This window comes from Dromaius novaehollandiae, chromosome 15, assembly GCF_036370855.1.
Source record: "Dromaius novaehollandiae isolate bDroNov1 chromosome 15, bDroNov1.hap1, whole genome shotgun sequence".
NCBI classification, from domain to species: Eukaryota; Metazoa; Chordata; class Aves; order Casuariiformes; family Dromaiidae; genus Dromaius; species Dromaius novaehollandiae.
The window spans coordinates 8,721,080-8,747,916 of record NC_088112.1 but is presented as its reverse complement, the minus strand read 5'-3'; the positions used below and the strand labels follow the sequence as shown (position 1 = coordinate 8,747,916).

Below are 26,837 nucleotides of genomic sequence, written 5' to 3'. Positions count from 1 at the left end.
TCAAGTTCATGAACAGTTAGTTTAATCTCCTTAGCTGAAGATTCAAAACATCTCCATTTTCAGAGTTTAAAAAATGTAAGAAATAAGGGCAAGAAAGATGAGACTTTTTCTTGCCTGTTACTTAGCCAGTCCAGCAATTAGAAAAAGATGTTAACACCCAGCTTCATGGTCTGATTTTCCAAAGTCATACTCAGGCATATAAGTGAATCATCTTGCCTAGGAACATCTGGAAATATAGCCACTTCATTTATATGTCTAATTAAAGCTGCTGTTCAGCGTAGGCAGGATTAACGTGAGGTGTTTGGCCTATTCATGCAGGTAAACTGGGCAACACATAGGTCATTGAAATCACCTGGCCAACACATAGAATTAATAAAATATCCTCTGTCTGCTGCATCCCTTGATTAGCACAGCCTTAAGGCTGTGTCTGAGGCGAAACGCCCTTCCCATCCACAACACCTAACACCATAACGTCCCTTGGGGATCATGCAGGATGTGCTGTGGAGGGCATCCATACTCGCTCTAAGGAGGGCAACTGGCATGTTGTGCTTGGCTCAACAATTCCTAAATATCCTATCAATCCTTAAAAAAGAGTTGCATAACTACTGCCAAGCAAAAAGGATGCCCAAACTTTTTTTTCTAGAAGATAGCTAACGCGACCTGCCACTAAGTTAAATGGTATAAGCAAATACCCAAGTTCAGGTAGCCTAAAAGAAATTGTGAAGGCAAGGTGGAGGGTCCTGCTCCATATGTCTGGACTGTTGGAGCAGATTTGGTATTTCGTTTTCATATTTCATCTTGTTCTCAGTCAATTCACTGTTTTCCTTCTATAGAACCCTTCATCCTTTTTCTCCAGATTAAATAACTACTTTTTCTGCAGAAACACTTACCTGAGAGATCTAGAAGTGTACCTTTGTACCTAATTCTTCCTAACTCTCAGTCAGGGACTTTTCATTGACTTGACTAAGGGCTGGATCAAGCTGTATGTGTAGATTTGATACAAGCTCTTTCAGAACAAGTATTTTTACTTCCCAAGGGTTCATCCTCATTCACAAATTTGAAAAATTTGATCTCAAAAATAGGGCCTTTCCTTCCAGAAAAATGAATGCATCTGTAGTCAAAATAGTTCCAAGATTGATTTAGAAAGTAATCACTTTGTATAATGCCTGTGATAATTGAAGAGTATGCTGCTGATAACTACACTGCAAAAAATTCTGGTTTGGAGAATTCCCTCTTCTTGTAGCAAATGTTTTAAAGGCTTCAGGATTTCACATTGTAACTGTGAAACTCCTGTCACCCACATACATTTCACTTGTGAAGAAAAAGATGAGTGACTCATTGAGGAAACAATTCTTCTCTAGTTATCAAGCACAAATGTGTTTTTCATATGTATGAAATAGTTTTCTTTTTGGCATTCTTGGTTTCACACTTCACAGTACTCAAAAGCAATCTTTTGCACCTTTTATACAGTATCATCCCTGTTTTTTTCTAGTCCAAAATGACTACTTTTTTACAGTGTATGTGTAGTCATGGAGAATTACAAAAGAAAAAAAATCACCAGTTTGAAATGATATAAACAGAAATAAAGTGAATAAAATATAAATTGTTATTAAAAAATCTTTAAAGAGGATATTCAAATTGCTATACAACTTACCATGGACAAGTAGCTGCATAACAGCCTTAGAACCTGTTTGTGACAGCTCCTGGTTCTCAGACCTTACAATGCCCAAAGGTTTGTAGGAGGCAGAAGAGGGCATGCATCAGCTGGGCTATGGGTACATTCTGTCCGAATTAAAAATCCCTTGCCTCAAATGAGTAATAAGAATGAAAAATATTTTTCCAATTACTATTATTACTACAAATATTTTCCAAACATTCTGGCTTTAACATCAGGAAACTGAAAGAAAATGGAAAATATTTTTATTTGAGATGCGATTTAAGAAACCAAAAAGCTTGAACTATTCTTCAAACATGAGAACATGATATAAAAGCAAAAGAACGGACATACTTGGTCAGTCCAAAGATCCATCTTCCTAAATATCTTGTCTCTGGTAGAAAGAAGCCAACAGTAGATATTAAAAGTATTAAAGCAGGAAAAGTATAGAACTACTTCTCTTGAAGTACCTTCACAACTTCTGGCAATTACACTAGTCATAAGCTCAGGAGTACTGTAGAAATTAAAATTAATGAATAAAGGCACATCTGTGACCCCTGAGACTGTGGGGGGAAAAAAGCTGGAAGAGTCTAACAACCATGAGCAGCTGCCAGTGGGCTGCAAGGTCGCATTTGAGAGAAGTCAGCTGTGCACCAGTAAGCATATTGGCACCACTATTCACAAGTTTTATCCACAAACAAGAAGCTGTCAATATCCATTTTGACTACTCATTTTTGAGATTAATGCTTCCACCTAATCTATTTTGGAGAATTTCTTTCCCAGGGAAAAACAATCAATTAATCAAATAAAGAAAAACTCTGTAACTCCCCCAAACAGGGGCATGAGGAGACCAAGGTGGGACTGTGCTGGCAAAGCAGCTCCAGCTCCCTTCCCAGCCCAGCTGTCCCAACTAGGCACAAGCCGTGATGACAGCTGACACCAAGAGGTCCTGCCCTGGGGATGGAAGGAGAGCCTCAAGGCTGTATTTCTGACCTGGACTCTCATCATGCTGCCAGCTCAATTCATCTCCATCAGCAGCTGGTTCCCCACGACTTACTCCCTCCCACATACACGTAGCTGCAGGTGCCCTAATTTTGCCTAGGGAGACAGAACTAATAGGAGTGGGAAGCAAGAGACAAGAAGATTGAAGAGATTTTCTTTTCAAACAAAAAAATCCCAGGGTGAAGATTCTTTGTACCTTATTCATTTATTTAAATGTACATTCTCTTTCTCTTACATGATAACCCCCCTTGGAGTAGAGAGTAGGTTTATGCATGTTTTTTCCTTAGCATCTCCTCCTCTGCCTCTTGCTAGGGCCACGTGTGAATGCCTCCAGTCTACACTCCTTCATCATTATGCTGAGGATACAACTCAGCAGTCAATAATTACTCATTTTTAAGATACTTGTTTTTTTAAGTATCTGTTTTCCACAATAACGCACAGATGATGTTCTAGCTAATGTCTTTGTTGATCTGTCATTCACTCAGATGCCTTCTGTATATGTCCTAGCCACTGACTTTTCTCAACAGGAGCGAGAGAAGCCTTACATTTCAAAACTCTTGAAACTCACCTGTGAAGGTGAAACATAAAGAAAAGCAAAACCAATGGTACCAAACCAGTTGCTGTTTCACAGCATTTGAGAGGAGGGAGAAACAGATGAGTGCATGTCTTCTCTCCAAGTAAATCTTTTCCAGGTCCAGCTAAATAAACCCAACACAGGTTGTAGCGATACTTATTCTTTGACTGAGGATTCAAACGGAAAAGTAAAGTCACCTAAGTTAGTTATAGATGTCAGCAGAGAAAGTCATTTTCCTCTCTCTATTAAGTTGGAAGAGGGGACAGGGTACTGAGGTTAAAAAGAAGATGCTATCCTGCCAAAAGAAGATGCTATCCTGCCAAATCACTTCCTCTTCCAAGCACACTAATAGCAACAATGAAAAGAGCTATTAAAAAGGAAAAAAAAGGAAAGAAAAACCTTGCTTTTTCACAGCATTTGGAACTGTGCAAAGATAAAGGGAATGTGAAAGGCAGGAACAGGATGTTTCTTCCTATGAAATCACCTATTTCCTTAATCCGACATGGGCAGAAGTATAGAGTACTTTGATTCTGTGACTGGGAATCTGCATACAGAAAAGTAAAGAAGCCTGAGATATCATGAGCTGCCAGCAAGAGCAATTGCTTCCAGGTTTTCCCACATAATTTTGAAGGAAAGAAGATGAAGGAGGGACAGAAAGATGTATTTTCTCTACAGTCATCTATAGAGAATGCCACAGAAATATTAACTGGAAATACATACTTTGTGGATTAAACATATAGATACATGAGTGAAAAAAAAACTATTAAAGAGCTTACTGTTCTCTTTTGTGCTGAAAGTGAAGAAAATTAAAGGGTGAAAGAGTACTTCTTTACACAGCCTCCTTCTTCCAAGCACTGCTGAACGTTATCCCCTGGATAGAAACAACCCCCCCCAGCAGTGTCCCCGTTGCTTTCTCCACTTGCGCTCAGACAGTTTCGCTGCTGTCCTCTGTGCTCCTCCAAGCACACTCCAGGGGAAGCTGATAGTTACTTACTCAGATGAACACATCTTATACATCTCCTGTAACAAGCCATAGTTGCTTCTCAGAAATTATACTGCCTGCTGCTTTAGTAAAGTTTTCATAATACATTCGAGCCTGACAGTGGGTAAAAGAAGTGGGTGACGGACACCTGCTGAAAACTTGGCACTGCCACCTTCCTCAGCCACCTGACTACAGAGCATGTGGGTGAGTGGGCTGGAGGCACCGGCCTTTATAACCATCCACCCACCACCCCCCACTGCAGTGACACTACCCTTCTCCTCAGTTTCAGGACAAAGATATCTCCAAAACTTCTCAAGTTTATGCAAAAGGCAGAAGGACCCTCTGACCTTTCTCTCCTCCTCAGCACCAGAATTATGTACTTTTGGCTGCTGCACCATTTGACACAGTGATATGGTGACAGTTGCCTAGTGATATGGTGTCCTGAACAGGCACAGCAATGATCTTAGCCAACACTGTCTTTCAAATTCTTTTCAAACAGGCGTATTCCCATTTTACTGCTCCCATTGTGCTCTGCCTCTGTAACATTTGTTACACAAATCTGTTATCCATGCATATTGTCAAGAACCAAGAGATTTCTGCCACCAGCTGCAGCTTGTCCGAGATACTATTTTATCTGTGGGTTTGGTTTTTTTTTCAGGACCATAAATACAACGTGTGGTGTGACATTGTGCATATTCATAATGTTGATTTCTGCTGCACTTGAGTCAATGGTCTGGGAGAAATGCATACGCAGTTGTTCAGTTTCCAACCCACCCCTCAGTTATTGGGCAAGAAATCATGGACAGAAGGAATATATGGTGGGAGCCTGTGGTGAATTAACCAAGGTGTGAAAACATTGCCTTTATTCCATCTTATTTACTAAAAACATGTCCATCTGTGATGGAGAATCTTTTAAAAATGTTTTTAGAGAAATGTTTCAGAGGGAGCCAATGGTCCACTAATCTGGTGGTTCATTAGAGGCAACCTATTCCAGTGCTGCATAAATGGGAAATATTCCAATAGCCCATTAAATTAATTCATTCATACCTGGAGTTATCAATCACATCCTAGGAAAACAGCTCTCTTTGAAGGAGCAGTCTGCATGGGGCATAATAATGCCTGCCTGTTCCCCTGTATCTCATGCTGCAGAACGTCTGCCTCGGCTTTTCCTCTCAGCAATGCTCCATGACAGCTTTTATTTTCTGGTCCATAAGTTACTCAAAGAATGGCCTTGAGAGGATGGATGCAACAAAGAGAATCATCTCCCAAATATCCAAATACGGAACTGTAGGGAGGAAGCAGGTCTTTCCAGAGCAAATTTTTTGTAGCTTTTTTCAGGTCATTTGGGATACATGGATTAATACTATAAGCAATTAGAAATTGGTCCAGGTGCCCACAGAGTAACAGATTATCTTTTGCTGAGAAAGCGATGTTGCATGCAGGCATAGATTTACCTGTGAACTGGAGAAACTTGAAAGTCTCTTACCATGCCTAGGACCTCTCATCCCCAGTACCAACCGATAATTGATCCCTCAATTAATTGGCTCCCATATACTTTCTTTGATACTACCTTAAATACGGCATAACACAGAAAGAGATTACGACAGAAAAATACCCTAATGAAAAGAAAGTAACCTTGGATCTTGAACTCTGTCTCGTCTTATCATTCACTTCCACAGAATGAGTCACTCCAGACTTGCCAGTTCATCCAGGCACCTATGGCAATTTCTCCGAATTAACCTCAGCATGCCTCCCCTCTCAAAGCACTAATCTTATCATAGATTATGATTACACTCAGCGGCAATTTATCTTATATTTCATTTACACCAGTTAGATTTTTTGAATGATCTACTCCAGAATGTAGGGTCCTAATAAAAACCTCTGCCAAAATAACCTCTGCTTTTCTCTATTTTTTCTCTAGACATTGCTTTAACATAGGAATTACTCCTCACACATCACCATCTAGTGCATCTAGTCCAGTATGCATTTCCACTTCCAGATGCTTCAGAGACAGATCTGTGTTCTGAACTTTTGTTTATGCGGTTGCCTGCCTTTTGGGTAGATCATCTCCTCTTGATTTTTTACTTATTGGTCTCCTTGAATCATCTGTCATTTTTTCCCTTGAAGTCAGAGTAGCTATCTAATGTTATATTTTTGCTGCATTTACATAAGTGTAAACATTCTCAATATGAATTCACATTGTGCTGCATTTGAGAGACTGCTGTAGCTCCAGCGAGGGAGGGTACTGAGACCAGCATCACTGTGCCACCCTGGAGCTCAGCTGCGCCAGTTCAGCCAGGCCATATCCTGCAAGAGAGCGTGGGGGAGACACGGTCATCACGCCCATGAGCCGCTCCTAGAAATCCTCATCTCCAAAGGGATTTGTATGTTGTGGTTTCCAGGTATAGGAAGATTTTGGTATGCACCTCTTAGGGTCAGGAAGACTGGCCACACCAGGCTACACTGTATCTTCCATTCCATTAAGTCCATTTTGTTCATTTTGACCCATGTTCTTTGTAGATGGGATAGAGGCTGCATTGTTTTTACAGACAAAGTCAAAAGTATGAACGAATTATTTTATTTCAGTTACTCTATCCAGCTGAGATAGATGTTACGAAGAAAAAAGGTGGAATTTAATAAATAAGCTGGCTGATGATGCTAATTTGGGTGAGTTTTGGGCATTACTCATGAAATCTCTAGTGGAAAGATCTAGTGGAATCAGAAATGCAGTCTGATAATAGCCACCGAAGAAGGGACATCAGCAGATATGAATTTGGGAAATCTCACTTCCAAGGCACCATGATTTTGCAGTTCATTACGTTCTCAGTGACTCAGATTATGAATAGTATGTCCTTTTAACCACTCCTCATCATCTTGACCCTTTATAATAAGAAGGTCATTTCAAGCTAAGGGTTACCCTTGTGTTCACAGAATAATGCCTTAATCTCAAGAGGCTTGCTGCATCCAAATACTACCAGATAATGAGAACTCAAGTGAAGAAGAACAGAAGCACAGACTAATAATCCAGGGTGGGAGAGAGAATCTTCTCAAAGCAGGAAAGAGATCGGAGAAAGGGAACAAATTAAAGGAGGATTTACATCAGTCACATTAGGGTTAGATCTTTCAATTTCTTCATTGCTTGGACCGCAGGTTTAGTGTTATTCTGTGGGATGTTCATAAACATGCACCTGATATAAACTGTCCTCATTGTGCTACCCATGGGAAAGTATTAACAGCTTATAAACTGGACAGCCCTTTCCACTTCCCAGCAGAGCTACCTATGTGGATTTGTACAAGTGGATACGTGAGACATCTTGTATGGGCACTAAGTCTTAGGGGAACTTCTGCATGTTTGGAACATATGCAAAACATGACGTACTGAACACTCAGTTTACACACACAATTTTGTTGCTCCCTGAGACTTTAAAATAGTTCTTGAGAGACTCATCTGAAGTCCCACTCCAGCTGGTTCCAATACATATACCAATATCAGTGTAATTTGAATTAATCCCATTCTCTGTTTCAGAGCTGATCCAAACCTCAAATTTCTATAGATATTAATAGGTGCTTTGAATTCTCAGTGTAATGGAAAGAATTATTTATGTATACACTGAACAGATGGTGGTTTGTTAACTTAAAAGTCTTAACAGTCTACATTGTCATAGACAAGAAAAATAAGCCAAAAGAAAGAAGTTAGAAAATATTATGTCTTATAAATGCTTAAGAGCTGTAATAACAAACCCTGAGTACTACACATTAGGACTGAACTTTCCAATCTTTTCACAGGCATGACTTAAAGACTATCTAAAGAAATATACTAGTTCTATTAATTGTAAGACCATTACAATGAAGCAAACATGAAGATATCCAAATGTCAAGAAAATTCAAAGTTTTATGCAAACCTTGCTTACGTACAATTTTGACTTTCATGAGTTAAAATTATGCAAGCATTTTAATTAATGTTAACAATGACTCACAAATGCTGCAGCAAGAGGGTGTGCAAAGATTCACTGTGATCTTCTAACATATTAGCCAGCAAAGTGTTTTTTCCCAAATGCAGTCTTCCTCAACTCGGCAAACAAACACAAGGGTGATTTTGCTTGTGATCTAATTAAATTCTTTTCTCTGAATCTTACTGAATTTTAAATTGTCTCTGTTCATTTTGTAATTCTGGCCCAACGTGAACTTATCGGAGCTGATTAAAAAGTGATTTACCCATCCTTTAGTGAAAATGTTAGTTCCAAACACCTAAATTAGAATGGGCTTATTTAGAGTATGGTTTCAACCTTAAAGAGGCAAAGTTTAGAGAGAGTGATTTTAAGTAATTTTGAATTTTTAAGTAGTTAGGACATTCATTTTACTGTTTTCATACGAAGTCTGGATACAGTTAATACAGGATGCCTTGTCCTTAAAAAAAACCCTGATTATATAATATTTTCACTTTTGTGTATTTGGCTACATATTTCATAAACAAAATTAGTGTGGTACTATGGATGTGACCTTTCTTCAGCTGTTAATGGTTTCAGGTTGGGCTTCCAAGAGGAATAGAAATCAACTATATGGAGTTTATCTCTTTTTACACACATCAGTGCTAAAACAGTAGTGGTCAGACAGCACAGAGAGAGGAGCCCTACTACAGGAACTACAGACCGACAATCTTGCAAAGTGTAAATCTAGTGGGAGAACACAGAATACAGCGTAGCAACCCCTGTTGTGACAGTATTTTGAGATATGTATTTATAGTTCTACTGACCATGGATTTACAAATCATGGAGGCAGGAAACAGAAGGAATGATATATCATCTATGTAAGTAGTCCACACACATGAATCACTTGTTATAAGTATTACCATCATGCCATGTCCAAATCATAGGCAAAAAAACATTTGTTCAACTCAGTCTCAAGATAAACTGGTATTTTGTCCTCTCTGAAGATAGGCATTAACAGTTCCATTTAACAACTTTGTCAGGATTTCACAAAAATAACCCCAAAGTTCCTCACAGTAGGAAACACTATATCCTTTTACTAGATGAAACCAGTGCAAGGAAATAGAGAGAGGAGGGTAGAGAGTGAGAAGACAGTTTGATGAAAGTGATAGATGTCAAAACTCCTCCTCTGGGAGAGGTGACTCACCCAGCTTCTGAGGTGAGGGACAATAGTTCATGTAACTGCGTTTTATCCATTGCAGCTTCCTCAGCACCTCTTAGAAACACTGGAGACTCCTGCAAAATTCAGTTTCAGAATTTCTCCTAAGGGTTGGTGTTCCACTTTGACAATAAATGTTCCACTTTGATAATAAATGGTGAATATTTCCTCCTTACTGTAAAAACCCAGAGCAGAGGGTACATCTGAAGTATGTGGTATAAAGGAACTAAGCGGTCCTTAGTCATTTGCTTTTCCTCAGAGGTTTGCGCTCTCATTTGCACCAGCAAGTGAGAACTCAGTAGGGGCTATTCTCTATTCAGAGACAACTTAATCCAAACTCATACCTGGTACTTTGTAGACACTTCTTTGGAGAATATGCCACCGAAACATCTGTGTTACTGCATACTGTTGCTGCATATTTCTTTCCACATTCTTTCTTCTTCATCTGTGACCAAATACTCAGTCTTGCAAAAACTCTTGTGCATTGTTGTTATATGTGGTTTAATGAAGAATCTCTTCTTGGGAGCCTATCATTTCTATGGGCTGAGTTTTCCAAAGAAAATATCCTGAATATTTTTGATGGCTCCTCTCCCAAGAGAGTAAATGAACTAAGCTATACTTGGAATATACTGAGATTTCATATCACGCTGAGATTTTCCTGTCCATGTAGAAGCCAACCTGCAAAACACCAGACATATGCTACCACTTGGCAAAGAGCTGACCCTGGCATCAGGACAAGACACACGCAGAAAAAGGGAAAATGGTACAATGCGATGTGTTTAAACAGTAATGCTGTATATTACTTTTCCTACTTCCAAATGCCAGATTCTGTTTACCTCCACTAAATAAATTTTACTATCCATGAAAGCAGTGGACATATATATATACAACAAGCTGTGACCAATTATGAATGTAGATGGCATAATATGAGCTTAAATTTAATAGATGTAAAATAAATTTTGGATTTATATGCATTTTATTTCAATATCCACAATACTGAATGATTCAGAAACTGTCATAAATCCCTATATTTAGAATTTTGGATAATCAACTGTAGTTTTTGTTTATAATTTAGAGTGCCTTCTGTTCTGAGCAGTACATTTAATATAAAGCCAATTTGTTTTTTTATGTTTGCTTGGCCAGACATAATATATGAGATACATGTTTTGGAGAAAGTAGATCTAAGTAATAGATACTAATCCACCTGTATTTTGTTTACTTTCTTAAAAATAAAAACTCCTAAGTGGGAGATAAACATATGGATAGTCACTAGGATGCCTCCTGTTGTGATGTATTCTGTCTGCTTGCACCAGAGGATATGTTTACATCAGGTCTCATAAATAACCAACACTTCTACAGCTATAGGCACTGAATATTTTTAATCTAAACTTTTGCAGCAAATGACCATTCAAGATTCCCTAGAGCTCTCCAAAAATACTTTTCAAAACATGTTGCATAAGTTATTTTGACTTCAGAGTATCTGTAAGTAATTACATTACTCTAATTGTATCTGTCTGTTTGATATATTTTCCAGACAATGCTATTTACAAATGGCCCATTTACAAAGAAGCTTGTTACTAAAACCTCTGTAAGAAATGCTTGTCTGGGGATTACAGAGCAGTGAGGTGGGAGTTAGGTATGTAGGCAGTGGTGTATGTGTGTGCATATATATATACGTATATACACACACATATAAGTACATATGCATAATTACACACACACAAATACATACACACACACACATATATGTATTTTATATTGTATTTTATATACCACTATTTAGCACAGTGGAATTAGAAAATGGTGAAAGATCAGTGTGAATAGGGATGTGTACGCAACAGTTGTCTTCGTATGGTTCTCAGATTTTCAGACTCTATTCAGGGAAAGTTTTCAAAAGCACGTATGGGATTTATGCACCCATTGCACTCACCATCACTCATTGGCATTTAGATGTCTAACTCCATCAGACTCCAGGGAAAATCCCATTGCTAGGACTCATACAAGGCTGTTTTTCTAAAGAAACACAAATGATGAGCTTGTTAATATCTTAGCTCGGGGGTAAATCTCTCCAAAGCTCCACAACAGCTCATGCATACCAACAGAGACTAGAGCATGATCTAGGGTCTGATTTTTATTGATCAATAGGGAAAATTCCAACAATTTCAACATATATTGGACTGAGCTCTTCAATACATTGGTCAAGTGAACTTTTCTGTATAGCTAGCTAATGGAAAGCAACCATGGTAAAGACCTACACATTTATTCATTATACATTCCTCAGAGACAACTGATTTCAATACAACTATGACAGTTTAAACCCAGATAGGATTTGAAATCTTAAGAGATATAATGATAGATTGGAACAATCTTGATTACGGAGTTAATTACGAACAAAGTAGTTTATCTTTGATTAAAATTTAATAATTCATGTACCTTAATTATCAAATAATGATGGGTTTGTCTGCTATCAGTAGTTAAAACAATTACAAAACTTAGCTGTTTACAGATATGATTTAAAACATTCATTTTCATAAAATGTATGTCAGAGCATTGTTTTTAAAGCAATTATTGAAAATTTAATGCAAATAAAAATATTGATCATTTAATACAAAAAAAATCACTGTTAATGACTTTGAGTTGCCAACACTTCTATTTTTTGCTTTATCAGGGAAAGCCACAAACAGTTCTTTTGGGTTAGCAGTCAAAATAAATTAGAAGCATAAGCATCCCAGAAAATTCTGAGGGGCCAGTCCTTCTTGGAGTTGAAGGTACCAAACATGAGCTCATGAGCTTTCCTTCAGATTTAATTCTAGATGTCCTTTTCCTCATGCACACATGAATAAATAGGAAAATGATTTCTGTTAGCTAGATCTCCCATTTAAGCAGAAATGCAATCACAGTACCTAAATATTGTGTGTACACTCTCTAACTCAATTTTCTCAGCATTATTTAGACGCACTCAGTGCTTAAACCTGATAGAAAGCCTTCCCACCCATACCAATTAACCTAACCCTGCAGATTCGTTCTACCTAGTTGTCCTTGAATAGTCTCGTGTTCTCTTCTGTGCTGTTCATTTGAATTAGTTTGAATCACTTCCCAGAAATTGTTTGTAATCTAAAAACTGTCTCAATCTGTTTGTCCATTTTTCCATTTTTTATTTCCCAAGAGATACAAATGGATTTCCAAGTTTAAGCACATCACATACAACATTCCCTTTCAGAGCAGCCTTACTTTTTTCTTTTTTATTTCACTGCCATAGCAGTCACAGCAGTTGTTAGCTGGAAAGACAATTTTTGATGAATAAGGGCCTCTCTATGCTCAGAAGGAACTCCATGTGAATCTAACACTAGCTGCTGAGTTTACAGTAGGTATCAAGTCTAAAACTGCTATCAAATTACCAGGGAATGTCATACTCTTCCATGAGTGGGAATTAAACAGCAGTGAAAAAGACATGGTGACAGTCTATACCTGAGCTCATCATAGCTAGGATTATTTTTCAACTATACTGTCATGTTAGACATATTATATCTCATGCTGTCTAAATACGATCTGCATTAGAATGAATACAATATATATATCTACTGAGCAGTATCTAATAGAGTTTTCCACAGGAACAGAATGATGCTCTTTCTGAAGGCAACCAGATCTAGTGGCCAGGACACCAGAGTGAGGCGGCTTGTGCTTGGAAGCACATAGGTACTGGGAGTGTTCCCCTGGGGAGTCTGTAACCTGGACAGTGATCTTCACTGTCTTCTCTGTCTTAGGAAAATCCAGAACCCTGTCAAAACAGCACAGTATGTGGGCAGATGGATTTCCCCTGTTATATATAGTCTGTAAACATAGCTATATGAATCTTAGTGTGCTTATGCAGCTCTTTTTATGTGTTTAGATGATACAAAACCAGGAGGAGTGGTTGATATACCAGATGGTTGTGCTGCCATCCAGAGGGACCTTGACAGGCTGGAGAAATGGGCAGACAGGAATCTCAGTAAGTTCAGCAAAGGGAAATGCCAAGTCCTGCACCTGGGGAGGGAGAACTCCACACACTGGTACAGACTGGGGTCCAATCAGCTGGAAAACGGCTGTGCAGAAAAGGACCTGTACGCCATAATGGGCAACCAGTGGACCTTAAGCCAGCAATGTGCCCTTGCAACAAAGAAGCCCAACAGCATCCTGGGCTGCATTAGGAGAAGCATTGCCAAAAGGTCGAGGGAGGTGCTCCATCCCCTCTGCTCAGCATGGGTGAGTCTGCATCTGGAGTGCTGCATCCAGTCCTGGGCTTCCCAGCACGGGACAGACATCTAGCGAAGTGCCACTAAGATGAGGAAGGGATTGGAGAAGCTGGGAGAAGCTGGGAGAGCTGGGAGTGTTCAGCCTCAGGAAGAGAAGACTCAGGGGGATCTTACCCATGTGCATAAATACCTGATGGGAGGGTGTTAAGAAGGCAGAGCCAGACTATTCTCAGGGGTATCCAGTGAAAGGACAAGAGGCAACAGGCACAAATTGAAATATAAGAAATTCTGTTTAAACATAAGAAAAAGATTTTTTACAATAAAGGTGATCAAACACTGGAACAAGTGGACCAGAGAGGTTGTGGACTCTCTACCCTTGGAGATATTCAAAACCCAACTGGACACGGTCCTGGGTAACCTGCTCTAGGTGACCCTGATCTAAGCAGGGGGGGTGGACTAGACAGTCTGCAGGGGTCCCTGCCAGCCTTGGCTATTCTAAAGTCCATGACTCTGTGCGTTTTTCTCATCTAACTCCAGCCAACCTTTTGGTTCTCATATCTCCTTGGAGTGTAAATACTTCGAGACACAGATGGTTTCAAGTTTATTCCATGTCTACAAAATTACAGAATTAGCCCTGTTGTTCATGCTGTACGGATATTTTCTCAGTCACTTCATGTCTTTACTAAAGCTAAGCACAACTGCATTTATCACATTGTGCTGCACTAAGTAACTACTTTTAAATGGTGATGTTCACTGCAGAAAATGCTAAGAAGACTACCTTTTCTGGAAGGGAACATCAGAGAGAAGCACATATGTGCAAGATGAAAAGCATATTAATAGAGACCTGTTTGTGACAACACATAATATAAACCAATGATTAACCAGCCTTGCACATAAGATAAAAGAAAACTACACACACAGTCCCAATTCATGCACATATCTGTAAAGATAAATTGAGCACTGTGTAATTCTAGGAACACGTTTTTTCTTTCTTTTAGAAAATGTCTACTTTACTTTGCATGCTAACATAATCTAACTATAAAACAGTACTAATAACTGTGCTGTTCTGAAAACCCAAGGTGAGACAGCCACAAATTTATAGTAGTAGCTTGGAGGGGATGACTAGGGGCTCCCCCTTCTCTTCCACCACCACCATTTAAAATGAGTTAGTACAAGGTGCAGTCTCACATCATTTAATTCCGCCATGCATGAACAGCCTCTCCCTCCCTTAGGTTTCAACAAGGACTGAATCTGCTTCTAAACTTCTGGACCTTTCTCCTTGCTAGTGAAGACCAGAAGTGAAAATGGCAAATAGGAGATTTATGACAATATTTTTATGCTGAGATCAAAAACTTTTTAGGGTGATTGTAATCAGAAGGTTTTTCAAGATAACCATCAGTTGCCATAGCCCTGGATTACAATAATGAAGATAAAACATACTTCAGCATAAAAATCCAGCAGCTTGAACAGGCTATACGAAGGAAGTGGGACAGGTGATGGCTGAGTCTGCCCAACACTCTGAATATTTGTACATTAATACAAGAAGTGTGGGGAAGAAACAAGAGAAGCTGAAGAGGAATTTTTAATAAGCACATAATAACTAGCACAATAGAAGCTTAGTAAAATTACACGTTACTGCAATGGCAAAGGATAGTCTACTCGTATACAACACTTGTCTTAAGATGTGAATTTAGGAAGAGTTAGCCTTCCTGAAAGTCTGGGAACTAGAACTTAGGTGTTCTTAAATTTAGTGTCTGCTGCAGTTGACTAAACCATGAAAACGTAGTGGAAAGAACATTTGTGAACAAATAGCAAAATTATCCAAGGCAAAATATACCAGATAATAGTGAAGATTTACACTACCCAGACAATCATTAAAAAGAGAAAACCGTACAACATGGATTAATCAGGAAGTTCTTTGGATATAGAGGTGACACTTACATACACACACACATATACATACAGAAAGCAGACAAAAGGCAAAAAATGCAGAGACTTTTGTATATTTAACCAACAGAGGGGAACTGACTAAGAACTTCATGGAGAAATGCAGCTTGGGTGATATGAGCTAATGACCCTCAGGAAAAGGAGGAGGAAGGACAGAAGCATAGAAACGAAAGGACTGAAAGCAGAGTTCAATAGATTCAACAGATTCTTAGGTAAGAGCTCATGTGAGGGAAAAAGGAATTACAAAAAGTGGTAGTTCCATAAACACTTAACATTACTGGTACAAGAACAAGCACAAACTGCCCCAGAAGTTGGAAATAACTCAATGAAAAACTCTCACCAGCATCAAGGACAAGCAGGAAGCACAGAGAAAGTGGAATTAGGTCAATTATAATAAAAGTATAGGAAGAGCATGTAGAAAGAAAATCAGAAAGGTTAAAGCAGAAAATGGAAGGAAGCTAGCAAAGAAATCGAAAATAACAAGAAATCATTTCAGAATATGCTAGTAGTAAGAGAAAGATCAAGTTAAGTGTCAGTCTAGTACTGACTGGAGAAGGACAGCTCCAAGAATGCCAAGAAAGCTCGCCTGCTGCTTGTTATTTTTGCTTTAAAATGTTAACTGCAAGCAGGTGGCTAGAACAATTAACATTGTAAAAAAGAGTAAGATCTCAGCTTGGAATAAAGAATAAAGAGGTTAAAACAGTTCAGATACTCATACTGGCTGATGTATTTACTGAACTAGCTGCAACAATTCAGACATAATAAACCTCGTTAAATATGTGTGAGGAACTGAAAAACTGAAAAGGTCAATGCAGTGTCTATCATTAAAAAGGAATACAGGAATCGTAAGCCAGTCAGCTATGGTAGTATAATTGAAATTAGTCAATTCCCAGAAAAAAAAAATCAATCACAAGTAATTAGGTATCTGAAAAATAACATGGATATGCCTAAGGGGTGGGATTGGTCCAGGACGTGGATTGGTGCTGCACAAACCATGTCAAAACAATCTAATTTTCTTCTATGGCAGGGTAACAGATCCTGTGGCTGGGGAAGAGATCTTGTGTACTTCAATTTTAGTGGGGTTTTTGACACAAGATATTCTAATAAGCAAACCAGGGAAGCATGGTCTTCAAAAAAGAAATACAGAACAGGTATTAAAATGTTTTGGGATAATAGTGCCTGTAAAATAGTTAACAATGGTTTGCTATCAAATGGTAAAACAAACTCACAAAGGAGTTTTTCGAGGTCTGGTTGTATTCAATATTTTCATGGTTATCCTAGATAAAGGATCAGATCATGTTCTGGATCATGTTTATTGAATATACAGCTCACACCAAAATGACAGCGATCCCATGTACTTAGAGCACAGGTTTAGAATTCACAATCTTGCCAACTGAAAAATAGAAAAATAATTTGAAAATAAGCAGATAAAGTTTAAAAAAAAAGCTTAGATTTTTTTTCACAAGTGAAGCACGAGAAAAAAATGTCATGAATATGTAACAGAAAGGATTTTATAAATATATTTGTGCTTGTTTTAATAAACATATAAAACAATATCCTCACACACAATAAATAACTTAAATACCCTTGTCATAATGGTTCTGCTCTACGCACCCTTGGCAAAGCTTCAGCTGAACTAGCGTCCAGCGTGGCTTCAGCGAAGCAAATGAAGCACTGTGTCAACTGTGCTTTAGCAGAGACACGGACCATCTGAGGAAGATGACTAGAGATTTAGAAAGCATAACATAAGAAAAGAGTGATTGACTGGGCTTGTTCTCCAAAGACTGAGTGGAAACATGAAAGCAGTTTCCAGGTACATGTGAGACCGTTGCAAAGAACAGAGAATGCTTCAATATTCTCTGTAGATAGGAGATAAGGTAATTTGCTTAAACTACACTATGAAATCAGCTGAGAGATTGAGGGAAAAAAATATGGTAGTAATAACAGCAGTGAAATGAATTGCCTATGGTAGTCATTGTATAGTTATCACTAGAGAATTTTATAAACAGCTTATACAAACCTTTGTCAGGAATTACATAGATACAATTTACTTTGCCTTGAGGGCCTCCCAGACTTCTTTTTCCAAGATTCTGCCATCCAGAATAGTCACTAATTTAACACGTGAGGTATTCGAACAGAATGAAAGGGTCCCAGGGTCAAGTTCTTGCTCTTCCCTAGGCAAGTTAATATTTAACAAGCACTTTGTCCCTGGACTTGGATGCGGATCATCTGCATCTTACATAGCTGCCCTAGCTCCTGGACTACCATCTTGCTGGGAATCTGGTACGTTCTCTCATTTGTTTACATATCAGAAATTTCTGAACCTGGAAGCCTTCATGACAGACTTTTCACTGAAACCAATAGGAATTTCATGAATGTTTTTGGCATTAATGAATTGACAACTTCTAATAAAAGATTAGGCTCTATTTCCTTTTTTTCTACCTAACTTTATTCACCTAACTTACAGCTCCCTGTATTCATTCAACCTGTTGAGTCTTTTGGGATGGGACAAACATCCCAGCTGACATGCACAGAGCCTGGCTAATTCTCTTGGACTGAAGAGCTAACTTTCACCTAGCTACACTTAAGTGGGATAAATCCCAAGTTTAGTCAGAAAACCACTTACTTACATTACTTTGCAAAATGAATGAGGGCATCATAGTCTGGTCTTTAACATTTCTAGCTTAGATTTCAGTTCTCATCCAATAGAGATGTTGGCTTGACACTTTAAAGTAATTTTATGCATATTCAGATTGTATGAACTATTTTTAGCTGTCTTTTTTTTTAACTGAAGTATATGGGTAAGCATATATTTCCAAACTGCAAAGTTCAGCAATGAGTTTAAAGGCAGCAGCTCCTTTGAGGTTTAATGCACTCTTTTTCCAGGTAGCCTGATTTCAGTCTAAACTCCAAAATATTACCATTCCACTTTGTGTGCTCAAGGCAGCAACAAGGGAAAACCTCAGTACTCTTTTTTTTTTTTTTTTTTTTTTTTTTTTTACAAGTTTGACAAGCCTCCTCTATTATTAATATGATGTAAAATTTCCCCAGTTCACCATATTCTGAGCATATCTAGGAATGACACTCTTCCCGGTAGCTAGGAGTGAACACATCATTTTGAATGGATGTAGCTTAGAGGCTTCCATGTTTTCACGTTCTCTGGGAATGACAGCATTGCAAGCTAGATAATGTTTGCAGTATTTAGGCAAGGACAGCGCAGGCTTGATTACTTTCAATTCTTCAGAAACCGCTTATAAACTCAAGGCTAGATCCTGATGCTAGATCCTGCTGCCAAAATTCTGAGCCCAAGTGCTGTAACACTCAGAAGATACCGCTTTTCTCCTCTGCTGCAGAGTGAGTATAATGAACATGCTTGTTGAGGAACAGCATATGGAGGCTGATAGAGGGAGGAGAATGAGATTATCCTGAAGTGATGAGGAAAGGCAAACCCAGCATATAAATTGAGTGAAGCTAATGAAACCACTAAAATGTAATCACTGCCTAGGGAGGTTTTACTAAGGAATGAAGGGAGAAATAGCTTGTGGCCTTGCTAGATCAGTGGTAATATGGGAACCATGAACACATCATCTAGCAAAAAACCTTTGAATCCTATACTGTGGCAGTTTTCTACGGTAACTCTACATCAGAAAAATATCTTATCAAGGAAGTACAGAGAAAACTTGACTGACTCTTTAAAACCGACTGGCTAGAAGAAGAATTTGGACAGATTAAAATATGAAAACAAATGGCTAATTTTATCTTGAGATGCTGTGTTTGGCTATCTAATTCCACAGCTGTCAATGTCAGCTTTTCAAGAAGCAGTAGGAGTTTGATCACCCCTGAGATGATCTTTTTAATTATAACTGAGACATGGAAACATATTCCACGAGCATGTTAAACAAACTAACCACTTTTTTTCTGTAAAACTATAAATGTTTGACTATAAATTTTTAATTAAAATATTGCAAGATCATATTTTAATATTGTGATGAAAAATCATGTAAAAATTTGAGACAGTTTCAGTTATGTAGTTCTGGTATTATATTTTCACCTTCTCACTTCTTAATATACTATTTCACAGTAACTCCTTCCTGAATTACCTGAAAGGTTATACATTGATATACAATGTGAATTGTTACTAACAGTAGAAAGAATGCTATTTTAAAATATGTAACTCTTATACATAGTATCTTAATCAATGTTTCCCCCTTCCACTACATGTGAGATCATAATTTTAAATTACATGTTATGGTTTTTTATATGGTTTTGCTAACGGTAAATCATATGATATAGAAAATGTGTAAAGTATGTGGGCACATAACACACGAATAAAATTATGAACATCTTTGATTTTGCACAGCATAATTCTCCTTAATGTCTTTCTGGAGTTCATTATGATTTTTAGATGACTTTTAAAAATAAATGCACAATTTTCCTTATGCAGAAATACTTTTTGCTACTTTTTCACATTTCTGGCTTTTTAAACATAGTATTTTTCCTTATTTACACTACTTTTTTCCATAAATATCTGCAAGGACACAATTCTTTGCTCTCTCCTGTCAAAGTGGCACAAACTGTGATATAAACCATAAAGAGGCTATGAAGTCAGTGGAAATGGCCCTATATAACTTTGTGAGGAGCTCTGGGGCTAATCAGGTAGCCGACATTTGTCAGTTTACGTCACAGAAATCAATTACACTGGTAGTATTACGTTTCCAATAGTGAAATGTATTTCATGTCATAATTAAAAGAATCTGAATACATCTTAAAAACATTAACACAAAGAGAAAGGCCTGATTTCTGTAATGTTATTCATATGATCTTCATCAATTCAACATCATGTGACCACTAATTCCTTTACATACAGGTCAGTGCATCTTTTCAAGAAAATATGGGCAGAATACTCCTCGTTTTATGTTTCTGTCTGCAAAAATACTTTAGAAAACCCTTCAGCTTCATGGATATTTCTTTATGGTGTTATTCTTTAATTATCTCAGAAGTAAACAAGGACTAAGAGAAAAGACTAATTAATTAGAAAATCTTCTGCACTAGATAGCTGATGTCTAGAAAAATTGCTATTTGTACTTTAGAGGGTTTGGAATCTGATGAAAGGAGGCAATTTGAATTAGCTGAAGATAGTTCACATCAGTGGATAATTAATTTTCTTCATTTTTTTGTCCTAGATTTCATTAGACAACAGTTGTAGAGCAAACATTTCTGTGTCAGTGAAAGGATGTCAGCATACAGGCTTATATTATGATGCTCAGAAAGGGGACGCTAAGAATAATTACAAGGGACTTACTGAGAATTGAAACATCATTTGGTGGTAGTTTTAGGATTTCTAGAGGAAATTAAGGGAATGTGACCTCTCTGAAGATACTCTAAGATCTATGGAAACTCCAAATGGCAGAAGCAATCTTCTGTTGCTTTAACTTGGTAACTACAATAATAAAAGAGCAGGCATAATATTCTCAAAACAGGACAAAAGATTGTAATCTTTCTTTATTCATGTGCAAGTGTGCTTATGGTTTTGGAGTTGAAATATGCACATGTAGCAATTTATAAGACTAAGAGATTTCTGTCCTCAAGATACATCTTTACATCTGCTTATTTATATAAAGATTAGAAGAAATCTTTATCTAATATTGCATATATTTATTTTATCTTGCACTTTATATTGCATATATTTAATTAATATCTTCTGAAAAGAGATACAAATAGACAGGTTCTGATTATGACAGAAACTTTAAATGGGGTTGCCATATCTCACAGGAAAAGTGTGATTAACATGTGGGCACATGTTCTGCTCAAGTATTAGTTAATAGTAGTGTCGCTGAGTAATAGTAGTGATGTAACAAGACTGATCATTCAGATTTAATTTTAAGGTGTCTGGCTGATGACAACCCTATCAGCAGTGTCTGCCCTCATTTGTTTTCTATATTCAGGTGCAACCTTAATGCATAAATTAGACAGATGAAACTCACACTACGCAAGTTTCTTTAAATTAGACAGATGAAACTCACACTACGCAAGTTTCTTTAATTAATCATCTACTGGGGAGATAACCATAAGGGTAGAAGGAGCAGTCACATTGCTCCTTGCACCATCAAAGAGGTGGAGCATGAAATGGTAACGCATATCCTCATCAGTCATCGTATAAAGCTAAGCATAGTAAAATTTTCTTAGGATAAAAGCCTTAGCTTTTGGAATTTTGACAAAGCAAGCAAAGGCACTGGGGTGTACTTAAGGTTATCCATATATTCAAAGTTTTACTGGCTCAAGACTCCAGACTGTTTTTATGGATACCTTGAGCCTCCATACCCTCAAGAAACTGTTTTTAGAGATCATTGCCTGATACACTAGCCATACAAGCATGATCACTAGTGCTTTTAAGTGCATTTTAAGCTTTTGTACAGGATTTATTAGATTCAGGTTCATATCTGGAACTATGGTCCTTGTTGGTTTGGAAGCAACCGTGTTCAATAGTCTCAGAGACTTACTAGATGTGTAAACCCAAGAAGCTGTAAGAGAGTACTTAAAAGCACCACAATTCATTACAGATTGAAATAGAAGGGGAGACCTTTTCTGTCTAAAAATTAGAAAGGCTATTTATTTAAAAAAGGAAATGGAGGTAGAAAATTTATTTTGAAGGAAGATTGATTTTATGGACCTGAAGGACTTGGCAAATTCTGCAGATTCAGGCAGGTTTATGACAATAATTTTGAAAGGATTATATTGTTGAAGCATTGTTGAAGACTAATTGTACAGACATCTGAACAGCTACTGTAGCTCGCTGTGCCTACACAACATCTGTCTCATGCACTAAAATAATCATATTGGACAGAACATAATGCATCTGCCTTCAAAACTAAAACCCCAACCCAAACTGTTTATAATATTCTCTCCTTTATCTAATCAAACTGAGTGAAAAAAGTGATTTCTATCTAAATGACCTGATCTGCTTTTTCACTGTGCTTTCATTAAAAATGTAGATGTCTTCACTGTTAGTTGAATAAAACACTTACCACAGTCCTTAGCAACGACACTTCAGGTTTCTCAGCACCCTATACAAAAAAAAAAAATAAATAAAAAATAAATAAATAGTACAATTTATTGGAAAGCTGTTTATTTTACTTTCCTATAAATAAGGATATTTTTAGAAATATCAACATAAATTATTATGACAAATAAAGCTTGGAATTAGTATCTTGATACAACTGTCACTGAAAAATGGGATAAGACTTCCACTGACTTCACTAAATCTGCTTTATACCATAGGACAAAGATAGGGGGTGAGCTGGAGGAAGGCTAAATTGGCAGCAAATGCAGCCCCAGACTGGTTTGCAGGAAGAGATGGGCAGGAAGTCAGCTGCAAAACTGCCGAATTGCTCTGAATCAGGTGGCACTGGTTTGGGGGAGCCTACGGCCCCTCCGAGCGCTCCTACTAAATCTCTGCCTCAATTCAAAAGACATTTTGGCACATAAGGTTTTGGAATTTGCACAAATGTCTCCAAACATCAGGCAGTTAAAGTAGGTCAACAAAAAGGAGAAAGTTCTCTTGTCTTGCTTGTTTTGATCATACCTCTGTGATTTCAACCCAATGTAAATTTGCTTTCCTTTTTGTTGTGCAGAACCTTCCCTTAAGAAGGTCTGTAGGAACTCTTCTGCATGGAGGGTCAAGTTCCTTGAAATGCCATCAGTTCTCTTTTTAAAATATCTAGTAAATATTTAAGGAAAATGGATTTTCCCTCTTTTAGGGGAGGGAAGGGAAAGCAGTTAGTCTATTTTTAGCCCTAGAGTTCATATTTCAATCATTCCTGCAGACTAAAACTTCTGAATAATTAGGTTCAAGAAAATTTGTAATAGCTCTACTAGTTTTAAAGAGTAAAACTCTGTTAGATGCAGTGTCACAACTCACACACATATATATATAAAAAGTGTCTATATATAAAAATATATATATCGTATATGTGTATATATGTAACATTTTCATTGATTTGGATATTTTCAAATTAGTTACTTGACCTTGAACAACAAAATATTCAAATTCTGTACTTTGCTGGTCACATTCTTTATAAAATCTAAAATTTTTACATCAAAACAAATACTCCTGGATTTCATATATTTTGCATATTTCCCTTTAATTCTTGACAAATTTTGCTTTTGTTAGAGTTGACTGAGTTAACATTTATCTTTCCATTTTTAATCATACCTTCTCTGATTTGATACATTAGGCTTTATTATTTGAGACATGAATTATTATATGGACTTTTAATTTTCCTTAAATACAGGAATTTCAGATCACTTCTGAAATTCTATTCCAGCATCCTGATTTTGTTCATATAATTCCATTTATCATCAAAGATTTTGTTATGGCTTTTTCTTCCGAGGCAGTAAGGATTTCAGACGTCCATTGATGTCATAATCTATTTTACCATCTTATTTTTCACTACAAAGTGAATACTTTTCAGGAATCTTAAAATTATTCATCCACCATTCTTTAGTAGGCCATAACCACTTTGCCTTCTTCACGATGCCTGTTTCATCTTTCCCTTTTGATCAGCATTTGTGTTCACATGAGATCCAACTCAGAGTGAAAAACATCCATATAATTAATTCCTGTGATTTATTTAAGAGTTTGTTTTGGACTTCAGCACAATGTTGGAGGAAATGAACAGCATTTCAGCTGGAGCTTTCAGATAAGCCCCAAGGAACTGGGTACTCCAATCTTACTGCATGTTGTAATGAAATCTCTTTTTTGTCCTTACTAGGTCTTGTCTTTCCTGTGTACTTTGAACCCAGCCCAGCTCATATCCGGATGCCTTTCCGAGAATTGCAGGGATGTCGGTGAGCTTCCACTCAGCCCTCAGAGGCGTCCAAGACCATCGCTTCTGCGATCACAGCACTGCAACCCTCATCAGCAGCGCTGTCACCGCGCGGAGCAGCTACCGGCGACTCGACCCAGACCTGTGGCTGCCCGGCAGCATCGTCCCCAGTGCAGAATGCTTCGCACGTGTAATTTGTAAAGCTTAAAACTATCAGCAATGTGTCAGTCACATAAAACTGTCTGAAAGCAATCACAGAGATTTCTTAGTTCGTTCACTGAAGGATTTTTTTACTGCTGGGTATCAAGAAATATGTTACTTCAGCTATTTAACGAGTGAGCCTACACGTTACGCAGCACCTTGTGCCGGATATATGCCCGGCTCCCGCTGCGCAGCCGGGGAAGCGGCGCGCTGGTTGCTGTGGCGACGGCGAGCTCCCGGGGATGCCTGCACAGGGCGCTCCGAGCCGGACCCCCGCACGCAATGAGACGCCAGAGCCCGCCTGCACGCACTGCATCCCAGCACGCCTTCCGCAAAACCAAAACGTCTGCAGCGAGCCACCTGCAAATGTAATCATTGCGTTTCTCACTGAAAAATTAAATAAAATCGATTCTCTTGGTGGATACCTTTTATCTTTCTATACCTTGTAATAGGATTTCCATTTTTACATATATTAAAAAAAAAGATGTCATTTAGACTCTGTTAACATCTATTTTTCTAAAACACAATTAAATAAATTAAGGTAAAAAGGATGTTGCATTAGTTATATTCAATTCTATAAAACAGAAAAATTAAATATGACAGCTTTAACTTGTATTTGGCTTTATAAAATGAATTCCATGGAAGGTACTTTTGACTGAAAAGTAAATCTAGGAAAACCTACTTTGCCTTCCCTGCACAGACACTTATTTAACAGAAGATGTTAATAAATTGTTGAAATCATGCCTTTTCAGAATAAATTTGATAATGAAAACTGCTCTATTGTTCACCACAGAACTTAATTAACAAATTCAGTCTACGCTGGCGATGGTAAAGTTGTGTCAGGAAAGGAGAAATGTGAAGTTATTTCTGCTTCTCATCCTTTCTACTTAGTGCTCTTGGGCTGCCCTAGGATAGATTGAAACCTCTGACGTAGGTCCACTTGGTTGCTGATAATCTTGCATGGAGATTTTGGGTCATCATAGTTGAAGATTGTTCTTACCAGTAGCAGAGAGGATTTAAAATAAATTTTTTTATGAACATGCTCCAGAAGCCATGGTTGTTGGCCCTCTCCATCTCCATGCATGTTAACTACATAATGTCCTCTACTCTAGGGAAATTCATACAGAAAATTTTGGTTTGGATTTTTAGTGATGCCTGATATACTTGTGTGTGTGTGTGTGTGTGTGTGTGTGTCTGTACACACACATATATGTATGTATGCATGTATATATATTTATATATACTATATATCTGGCATCACTATACATATATATACACACACGTGGGTTCTGTTTCGTTTTAGACCTATAGATGATAAAGAGATGCTATTTGTCTCTTTATCATCTATCTGTTTGATGAACCCTTGCTCAGGATGAACAAAAAATTTTAGCATTCATATGGATTCACCAAGATGTATCTGTTGCATTAGAGATTGTAATCACTGATGCATCTGTGAGCAGTGGGTATTACTGAGACTAGATACCAGTAATAGCTAGAATGTAAGAATAAATATAAATCTTATATTTATTTTATATTCTATAACTATATTTTATATATTTTATTATTTCATATTTATAGAATTTTATGTTTATGGAATTTTGTACAAGAAATAAATATACAGCTTCCACAGCACAAGTAGTTTGAGTGTAAGCACTGAGAGGAAAAAATTCTTCTGTGTCCCATAACTGCCTCTCACAGAATCACTGCACTGTGTTATAAAAAAAAAAAAAAGGATGTGCTGAACACCCTGAGAAAGGAAGTGTTGTATTGCACTAACTCATAAATGCTTTTTCTTCAAAAATAAAAAGGGAATAAAAAATAGAAGTGACTGAAATATTTCACTATTCACACGTGAGCATCATTAATCCATGCCTGACTTGGACACAACCCACGTAGAAAAGGCCCTTAGGTGACATGCCCTCCTGTAACACTCGGTTCTTGTGAACATTCTAGCACAGAGCTCTACAGAAAGCGCGTAATTCTCTTAAATTGAATGGGTTAGAATCAAGATGCCTGCTGATTGATGCAAGGAGATACAGACTGGTGCAGGGATGTATGTCAATACATGCCAAAATGAGAAGATGCGTGAAAAGACCATGGCTTATACGCTGGCACTACTCCAGTTATTACTAGCTATTTACCTGCTGGTTGCCTTTAGAGTCAGAGAATGTAAAAATGGATTTAAACTGACTTCTCTTATGCCAGAAACATCAGTGGCCTTTGCAATCCAGTTAACAGAATACAAATTTGCTGAAATTGTGAGAGCCTCTAAACA

The 26,837-nt window shown here is 37.6% G+C and overlaps 1 long non-coding RNA gene across 1 annotated transcript; it reads left to right on the top strand.

Annotated features, from left to right (window-relative positions):
• The first annotated feature begins 17,755 nt into the window (after window positions 1-17,755).
• LOC135329978 (uncharacterized) lies at window positions 17,756-25,113 on the top strand. The gene is made up of 2 exons (XR_010391691.1): window positions 17,756-17,819; window positions 24,308-25,113. It is a non-coding gene; the product is annotated as an uncharacterized LOC135329978 (long non-coding RNA).
• The last annotated feature ends 1,724 nt before the right edge of the window (window positions 25,114-26,837 follow it).